The sequence below is a fragment of the Cryptomeria japonica genome, chromosome 1 (assembly GCF_030272615.1).
Source record: "Cryptomeria japonica chromosome 1, Sugi_1.0, whole genome shotgun sequence".
NCBI classification, from domain to species: Eukaryota; Viridiplantae; Streptophyta; class Pinopsida; order Cupressales; family Cupressaceae; genus Cryptomeria; species Cryptomeria japonica.
The window spans coordinates 381,947,128-381,957,904 of record NC_081405.1 but is presented as its reverse complement, the minus strand read 5'-3'; positions in this window follow the sequence as shown (position 1 = coordinate 381,957,904).

The window sequence follows — 10,777 nt, the reverse complement described above, 5'->3', positions numbered from 1 at the left end:
ATGAGATCTTGATGTTTTAGATTGTTCTAACATCATACATATGTTGTAAAATGTAAAGGTTAATACTATACTATGTTATCAAGCAAAGAACCTAGTCGGTAAACCCTAAGGTTATCGCAGTCGGTTAATGAAGATAGAATGTCTACTGAGTAAAGTTTAGTATTCACCGAGTTGTAACCGAGCTATAACAGAATGCATTAAATGCTTACATGTGATATTTAATGAAAGATGCTAATGAGCTGGAGTGGATCAATGATTGGTAAGCCGTGGAAGAAGTTTTTTAACAAATCTAAGGCAATGGAAAGTCAGCAAGAAGATCTACAGCTCAGATTGAACCACATTACCCTAACACAAGTTCCAAGGTGAATGTGCAAGTTCCAAGGCGGGGTAAAACATTTTCAGATTGAAAGATACAATGAACCTGGACAAGATTGAAGATCTGATGGCTATGATTGATCATGGGAAATGTGATCAAGGAGATTAAGCGGTTAGAAGATTGTTTATAAATAAGGAAACTATTGATAAACAATATATGTGGGCAAGTGTATGCACAGGGGATGCTACATAGTGATTACCGAGCATAGAAGATTGAAGACCTGTTAGAATAATAGAGTATTGATGCCCAGTAGATAGACAAGATTAGTTCTATGTCTAGATTGTATTGAACAAATAGGAATCTGCTTTAGCATTTTAGATGTGAAGTTGCAGATAGATTCTATTACTATTATTTTGTGAATGTGATAGGAAATCTCTTAACTGAGTGGACTTAACAGTCTTATATGTAAATCCTCTAACAAGGTGACATTTTGATTGAGCGTTTGAAATCCTTTGACAAGGTCGCTTCTAACAAAGTGAAGATCCTAACAGATCTGAGGGAAATCCCTTAACCGGGTCACATCTAGCAATATGTTTTATAATCTTTAACAAGATTTGCTTTTAACCGAGCATACTCTAGAAGAGTATATTTCTTAGTGGGTCCAAAATCCCACAGTGGTTTTTCCCTATTTGGGTTTCCACATTAAATCTAGTGTTATGAGGTTTATATTGTTCATATGCTTTTGTGTTTGCATGTTTGACAGTTTTTGATTATATGACTGATATATGTTACCGAGGTTGAATCTGATGTTTTTATGGATGATTAAGTTTCAATGATTCACCCGCCCCCCCACCTCTCATCTTGTTGGCTATTGGATCTGTACTTATATTAAGTATCAGAACTATCAATTATATGGATTTTTCTTGGGCTAATTATTCTATTCTTTAAGAATAATGTGTGTGCTCAAAATGGTAATTAAACATATTTTTATTTTCCTAGTAAAATCTTGGTACAAGCCATTGATGGAGTCTATATCCATTTACAATCTATAGAGATGACAAATCACATGTTTTCATTATGCATTTGGTATGGTGGTAGATCACTCTTTCTCACATGAAACCAACTAATGAGTGGGGGACCATCTACATGACTACATTTTTGCAGGGAACATTCTAATAGAAACAATGATGTTAATCTATTGTGTTCTCTTGGTATTGGAAAGAGTTAGTGGGTAGTGTTATGGTGTTAATATGAGGGTGTTACATGGAAAAGATTTAAAGAGTTACGCTTGTAATGATTCTCTTATGGCTAGGTAGGTCATTAGCTCAAAATAGATTAAATTTAGATGAGTAAGGGCACAAAAAGTATTGACAAGATTATCCTATAATTCAATGAACTCTTCCAAGAGGGATAGTTCTATTATGTGAGCTTCTCCTTGTGCATGCTTTGTATCATTTTCCTCCTAGATTTCTCAGAGGATAGATATTTTCTCCTATATGTTTTCATTGTTTGGTGCTTCGTGTCCTGGTTAATTCACCCATATCTAACTTAGAACTAACTTTATTGAATTTCCCTTTACTCTAGGACATATGATTGTAAAATGTTGAGTAATATGGAAGAATAAAATCTTGGGAAGAATGGTTTTAGTGAGTTTAGTTTGAATTTTCTTTTAATGCTTGGTTGGCATTTTACAAGTATTTGATTTGTTTGTTATAATATTGGTTCGTTAGAGGGGTGACAATCTAATTCACTATATTTAATAGGCCTTAAGTATATTTATGAGTGGACTTGATGGTTATTTCGGCACATCAACATTTTTGTGGGTTTTGACATACTACAATTTGGAATGATAAAGGTTCGCCTTCATGGAAGGTACCTAGCCTCAAGAGTCTTCATTGATTGTTTCAATGAGGTTTACTAGATTTTTTAGTTGGAGTGTGTTAAACGATGTTGAGTGTAGATCTAATCTCATAAGGCATGGAAGTGGTCTGTAACAAGCTCCTACTTGTTATAATTGAAAAAAACTAGGACACATTGCTAGGTTCTACATAGGAAAGAATGAGAATACCTGTATTGTGAAAAAGAAGATTGATATCGATGATATAAAGGAAAATATGTAAAATACATGGGTGAAGAAATATAATGAGAATATAGATAAGATAGTGGATTGGTATGTACCTATTAGTGGTGTAGGTGTTTCCTTTAGAAACTACACAAAATGCATTGCCTTAGGGATAACTCATTGAACACCTTAAGAACCCCCTTATTGTGTGGATGTTAGATTGGTTTCAGCACGGAAGATGTTAGGAAGGTATTTTTAGAACATTCCAGATATGTTTGGTGATCTACGAAGGTGCTTGTGATCATTGGTATAATAAAGTATCATCTTTTTGTATGTAATGGTCAAATGCATTTAAGGAAAAAATCCTAAGTTGGTGAAGTTATTAGATAATTGTGATTATAAATTCACTTTGATCACTTGTTATATTTTAAATATGAGTGCTATTGTGTGTGAAATAGATATCTAGTACTAACCCTAGCAACAGATTGTTTGAAGGTATTCTGTAAATTTTGTGTTTTCAATTCAATTTTTGTGATCAAGATGGCTACATCGATTGTTGTCAACATGTATTTAAAGATATAACTACAATTCAAACCCTATATGTTGTAGTGATAGAGAAAGATAAGGAAGGTTCTTTGAAGGTGTCACTAGATGTAGTGTATATAGAGGATTTTAGGGCTTGTATCCATGCACCCTTAATGGAGGTTAGTAATGTCAAGTTAAATGATCTATGGAAGTAGCTGGTGGAAGATGACCTAACAACATTCAAGCAACAACATAAGTGTATTTTATAAATACGTTTAAACATTTGGAAGGAGTTCCCTAATCTTAGCTATGAGCATGCATGGATTTGGATCATCTTGAATAGAATTCTTGGAGATGTTATGTTTTTGGATCACTAGCACAAGATTAAAAAATAATGCTATTAAAGCTTTGATAGGGTTGTGCATCACTGGCACACTTCTTGTTCTAAAATTGGTGAAGAACGATATTGTATCTGAGATTGCCAAAGAAAAACCTTACAAAAGGGCTATGATTGTTTAGGACATCACTAATCCGAGTGTCCACAATGTAACCAAGGGTTTGGCATATAAGATTTACTATCAGGAACATGGAGGGGTCCACCACACCACTGCAATACACTTCACTTATCAAATGATGATTGAAGGAGAGAAGTTTGATCTTTGTGAGATTATGAGACAACTTTTGGATAATCTATACAGGACAAAGAAAAGAAAGTATTTGTTTAGGTATGGGTCCCTAATCATATGTCTGACATTTTTGTTTATGAATGAGCTCCAAGGCATTAAAAGTAAAGTGTGGAATAAGTTTACTCTTGTAGTGGTGCAAATAAAACATCATATTAGAAATTTTAATAATGTTATAGAGAAATACAATACTCCATATTCTATTTGGTTCAATAATTTTCAAGATAAAATGTATGAAAGGGAGAGGATTCATGTTGGATTGGTAAGGAAGTATAGAAATGAGATCACTTTTCTAGTCAATAAGGACCATTGCTACATTGAGGCGGTAGAGCCAAGAATTGCTTGCCTCCTTGAGCTACCCTATGAAATATTAAAGGAGTGTGTGGAGAATAATATAGAGACCTTATTGTGGTTTCCAGTAGATCAGAGTGCAAATATATTTGGGAGTAAAATAGATATTTTGAATATGATGATCTAGAAGAAGGCTAAGATTAGACATGCAAAGTTGATGGAGAACTTATATAAAAAGATAAATCTACCCATAGTAGAAGAAGCCATCGAAAGAAAGAATGAAAGAGAACTAGGTCAATATCTACCTCTCCTCTGGTGAAGATTGATTCCTTTGGAACCCTAGTGAATATAGTATCAAGTGAGAAGAAAGGTCAAAGACCTAAACAAAAGGCAACAAGAGAGAAATATAGTCTAGAACTTGACATTGAGAAAGCAAACAATAGTTGCACAGATGAAGAAGAACAAAAAGAAAACTTTGTGATTAGAAAGAGGTCTGCAAGGGCATCAGTTAAAAAATAGGATGTTGAAGAAGAGGAGGACATTGTACCTATCAACCAAAGAAGGAGAATTTTGGTCAACATATTTCTCTCTTTGTGATAGTGTTGCAGTGTGTTTAGCTAGTTAGTTTTGTCAACATGATGATAATATGAGTTTGTAGATTAAAGCGTTTGTAGAGGATTGTGTATATATGATTCAGTGAAAATTTCAAAGGTCCGCATGAAGATTTGAGTGAGTTATGGATATTTGTGTTGTGGTTGGTTTTTTTGTTGTTCAGTGATGCCAGAGTGACAGTATTTTGATCTTCAATTCTACGTATTATAATCTATTGATCTTCGGATCTAGAGGAATGTTTGGGATGTTGATGTGTATCTTCAATTCAAGTGGTTCGTGGTTTGGAGCTCTACAAGTGATTTTTCTAGGTTGACATTCGTTGCAGTAAATGTTCTTGAAGTTCAGTATAATGATGATATGATTCTAGTAATTTGAGTTGTTGTGGATGTTGCGGTGGTAATTCATGATGCTTGTGGATGTTTCTAGATCATGTTCCTTTTGTGTTGGTGGTCTGTATTTATCCTTGTGCACGTAATTGGTAATTTTCTCTGATGTGTTGGTGTTCTTCATTCTTTTGGCCGACCAGATGCTTGTAGCGTGTTGCAGATGTTCGATGCATAATTATTGGAGGTGTTTCAGATTCGAGGCATGCAATATGGGTCTATGCTATGTCTTAGACAATATTTCTTGGTCCGCATGTGATATTATAGTGTGTGATTATATTTTGTAATTAGGTGATGAGTGTTGAGACAACCTTGTGAAGAGTTGATGTCATGTATAAATTAATTTAATATCTTTGTAATTGAGTGTGTCATGGATGAGTGTATGAGTGAATAATGTATTAATATTTTGGAGGTAGAGAATAAGAGTGATAAGAGGTTGTTGTGTGCTTAATGAAAATTGTAACCAAGCATTAGGATATTCTATTTTATCAGTTCATGATCTTCTAGATGTGATCTGAGTCTATTTGTAAGATATTGAGTCTTCCTTGGGTTGTAGCCCTTGTTGTTTTTTAGTAGTGAGCTCTACACAGTGTGCCTAAATGCATATAAAATACCCATTGTAATATTCCATATACATCTAACAAAGTATCATCATATTTCATGGGTCGGTTCCCACTATGGTTTCTCCCTTGACTGGGTTTTCCACATCAAAAATCTTGGTGTTATATACGTGTTCATGTTGTGTTGTTTATTTATGCTTTCATGCTTAATAATCAAATCTGAGAATAAATTTAATTTGAGTTTGTGATACAATTGATTCCCCCACCCCCCTCTCAGTTGTCTACCTGGAATCAGAGCTATTTCATGAATTAGTATCTGAGTAGGTTCCTTCGGATAAGCTTAACCTCTTGAGGTGATCTCGGATAGTGTCTTACAAGAAGGAAAGTCTAAGATTTGATGGTACTAACTACTCTCTTTGGAAGAGCCACATGGAATGTCATCTAAGATGCATTGGTGAATATTACTAGACTATTATAAAGAACAAGTATATTGTTCTTGCAAATGGACCTTCAACTCAGAATGAGATAAAGGGAGCTTAATGCAATATTAGGGCTAAGGAAGTGTTGTTGAGTTCCTTGACAAATCTTGAAATGACAAATGTTCAGGAAATGCATACTACTCATAAGATCTAGATGAAGTTGGAAACCTTGTATGAAGGAAATAGTAATGTGAAGATTGCTAAGTTGCAGAGCTTAAAAGTAAAATATGAGATGTTGAGGATGGGTGAAGATGAGAACATTACTTCTTTTATGGAAAAGGTGAACGAACTAGTGTGCAATATCATATGTGTCGGTGGAAAGTTGGAAGAATTATAGATTGTTGCTAAAGTGCTTAGATCCTTACTTGCATCCTACAAACATAAAGTTGTTTCTATTGAGGAGATTCGGACCATGACTAATGTGACCAGAGACATGTTGATTGGTAAGTTATCAACCTTTGAATTGAGTGAGTTTGGCAGCTCCCTTCCTAAGGTAAAATCTGCTTTCAAAGCCATTGTTTTGAAAAGGATAAGCAAAGATATGATTCGGGAGAAATTTCTTCAAGGAGGATGTCAAGATATCAGAAGGAGATGAAGGAAATGGAAGAAGAAGAGTGAGAGCTTGAGGAGCTTGAAGTACTGATTTCTAGGAGATTACCTAAAGGATCTAGTAAGTATGAAGGAATGTTGCCTCTTAAATATTTTTCATGCAATAAGATAGGTCATTTTGCCTCACAGTTTCCTATAAGAGTTCCTAAGAAAACTTACAAGCCTAAATTTCAAAAGAGATGTTATTATGATTCTGATGAAGGTTTTTTAGATGATGAATCGGATAAAGGAAATACAACTGATAATGAATGGGTGGTTATTGCTATCAAGGAAGATGATCCAATGCCTACTGATTTTTCTAGCTACATGAATGTGGAAAGAGATTTAGATGCACGGGTTGAAGAGAAATATGAATGAGTGATAGACAACAGATTCTCTCATCATATGATAGGTGATAAGAGTAAGTTTGTGAGCTTGGAGAAGTATTAAGGTGGACTTGTGAAGTTTGGAGATGATAAAGACAGTATAATCTGTGATAGAAGTTCTATTTCTCTTGATGGTAAGCACAATACTAATGATGTATTGTATGTAGAAGGCCTAAAGCATAATCTTTTGAGTGTTGGACAGATGGTTGACAAGGGATATGATCTTCAATTCAAGAATGAAAAGTGTAGAATCTTGGGTAGCTCCAAAATTGAGATTGCATAAGGTACAAAGCCTAAAGGTCATATCTTTCACTTGAATAGCTATGGTAAAAGATGTTTGATTGCTCAAGTAGATGAAAGCTGGTTGTGGCATGGAAGGATGTGTCATGTAAATTTTGATAATATTATTAAGATAAGTTCTACTTAGGCTATGAGAGATCTTCCTTAGTTGATGAAACCTGCTAACCCTTTGTGCTAAGAATATCACTTAGGGAAGCAAACCAAATTATCTTTCAAGAGTAAGAAGCATTTTTCTAATGGATTATTAGTTCTTGTGCATACTGAATTGTGTGGACCTTCTAGAGTTAGAAGCATGCAAGGAGATAGATATTTCATGTTGCTAATTGATGAATATTCAAGGATGGTGTGGATTAATTTCTTAAGGGAGAAAAATGAAGCATTAGAGAAGTTCAAGATTTTCAAAGCTATGGTTGAGATGGAGATAGGTTTGAAGCTGAAGTGTTTGAGATTTGACAGAAGTAGAGAATTCATTTTTGATGAATTTAATGCATACTATGAAGAGAATTGGATAAGAAGATAGTTGTCTGCTCTAAGAACCCCTCAACAAAATTGAGTTGTGGAAAGGAAGAACAAAATCATTCAGGAAGTTGCTAGGAAAATGATGTTGCAAGGAAATGTTCCACATGTTTATTGGAGAGAAGTTGTCAGGATTGTAGTGTACACTCTTAACTGGGTGCATATCAAAGGTGATATCGGTAAGACTCCTTATGAAATATGGTTTGTTCATGCTCATACTCCTAAATATTTTAGAATTTTTGGAAGTAAATGCTATATCAAAAGGGATGAAGATCTAGGGAAATTTGATGCTAGAGGTGATGAAGGAATATTTGTTTGTTATTCTAATAAAAGCAAGGCCTGCCGTTGTTATAACAAGAGACGAAGAAAGATAGTTGAGAGTGCTAATGTCAGAGTTGATGAAAGAAATGAGAAATAGATCAAATCTTGCAGATATGATTCAGATGATTAGAGTGATAGTGAAAATAAAGGAAATTAACTTCAAACCTAGAATCAAGTTCAGATCTTTTCGGTGAATCTAGTGAATCGAGGTGAAGAAACTAGTGCAAATGCAGAAGAACACAAGAATCTGAAAAATTAAGAAAATGCTAAGACTCCCAAGTATGTAAGATTGAATCATTTTGAAAATCAGATTATAGGAGATAGAAATAAATGTTTTCAAACTAGAAGAAGAATTGGAGAAGATCAGGTTGAGTATGTTAGACACAATGCACCACTAAGAGGGGGAGGGGGTGAATCAGTGGTTCTCAAAACTTTTCCCTTTAGCTCTCCTTTGTGAGCACACCAGTTTATGAATTAAACACTATGTAGACTTACTAGTTAGTGATGAGACTAACTCAAATATATACACACACAAGAAGACATCACATAACACCAGCATATACGAGGAAAACCCAAGATGGGAAAAACCTTGGTGAGCAATGTTGCTAGAGACTATTGCTCCAATCCAACCTCACAGTAAATCATAGTTACAAAGTTTAGGGTACCAACCCAAGGAGCACCAACCCCTACCTGCTTTATAGGCTACAAACCAAAGGAGCACCAACCCAAGGAGCTACAACACCTGCACCAAGCTACAACTCAATGTTCACAAAGTAAACATCAAATGCATAAGTGGTTATTGTGTGAGATTGAATTTCATCCTTAGAATATTACCTATAATAAGTTAGTTTCACAAAATACAATGGAAATGCATACAAGAAATCCAAAATCCACCAATGAAACTGCATGAAATAAATATTAAAATAAAACATTATTTTACCTTCATGGCTTATGTCTCATTGTGTCCTAACTCCACTATTCCTAGTTGCAGATGGTGTGCTCTCAGACAATGCACTATTGGCTTCCAAGATGGCATATGAAGAATGGACTGATAAGTTGTAGTTAACTGATAGTATGATATGCAAAAGCTACATGATTATGCTAAACTGATTATGCTAAAATTCTATATGATAATTGCTATTGCTATTTGCTTCAAAAACTCACTGATGCATATGATTAGCTTGCAAAATGCACTTGAAGTCTCTTGAAGTCTCTTGAAGTCTAACTCTCTCTCAACTGAAGCTCTTGATTTTATATACCTTGAGAGGATAAGATGATGTGGCTCAGATCAACGGTCATGATTAGATCTACAAATTTGAATGGTTGTGAGCAAAGGTGAAGGCTGAGAGAAAGGGGGAAGGAGAAGACAAGTGTCACTCATCTCACCTTGACTGGGTTGCTGATTGAGGGAATCTAGGGATGGTTGGAGGAAATTTAGGCATGGTAGGACAAGTGGACTCAAGTCCTTCCCAAGTTGTAGGGGGTGTTGGAGAGAATATAGTAAATGGTTATGAAATGTGTGTACGTACACAATTTTCATTGAATTTGGAAGTTGGAGATAAATCATGAATTAATATTTAAGGAATATTAATTTCCTTAGCCACATGTTTGATGAGTTGGCAAAGAGAAGATGAAGTGAAGATGGAGAGTGAGTTAGAAAAAGGGATTAAATAATTTAGGAATTATTTAATATTTGAGACTATAGGATAGGAGAATAACTATTAAATATTAGATATTTAATTGTTTGGAGAAGATAATTAAACATTAGATATTTAATTAACTTGGAGGAGATAATTAAATATTAGATATTTAATTAATTAGAGGAAAAAGATAGATGAATTAATTAATAAAATATTAATTAATAGAAAGACATGAAATGAATTAAACAGATTAATCCTTTCGAATTAACTATTTAATAGACGAATAATTATTAAATAAATATTAAATATTTATTTAATTGCTCATAGCCAATTTTTAGGTGTATACATTTTGCCCCTCTTTGAAATGATGTCGAGACAACATTGTTTCAAAGATTAAATCAAGTCTCGATAATGCCTGATAGAAATAAAATCCTGATTGTGTGCCCCCTCAGGAGATTGATCATGAAATTGTCGAAAATTTTAGTTTGAATGATTAATATCATGATAATGTGATAAAAAATTAGTCAATTAAATTCATTTGTAAAAAACAAATTAAATTGCCCCATTGTTGAAATTAATTACTCTTGAAATAGTAAATATAAAATTAACCAAGGCTAATTTTAACTTCATTGTTATCCTTGTCAACTTTTGGAGAGAATATTTCTTGCTGAGGTGGCGAAAATGGTGATTCCTATGGAGAACCATCAATTTGAGCATGTGCGGTGATATTAGCGACTGGTCAAGTATGGTTATCTGGTATGTTTCTGATCCTAAGCTTTGTTTTCAAGTTTTCATTCAAATTTTCATGTTTTAGGCACGTTTTTGAATTTTTTGAATTTTTTGAATTTTTTGAATTTTTTGAATTTTTGTGATTTTCGATTAGCGCATTTCCAATTTAGTTTAGCGCATATGCCATGTCGTTTAGCGCAAATGCCTGATTTAGCACTTTTGCTTTGTATGTTAGCGCAAATGCATAGATTGTTAGCACTTTTGTATGTTTTAGCGCTTTTGTTTGATTTGTTAGCGCAAATGCATGAAATGGTAACGCTTGTGCATAGAATACTACATGTACATCGTCTTTTAGCACATATGATGGATAGGATAGCACTTTCGCT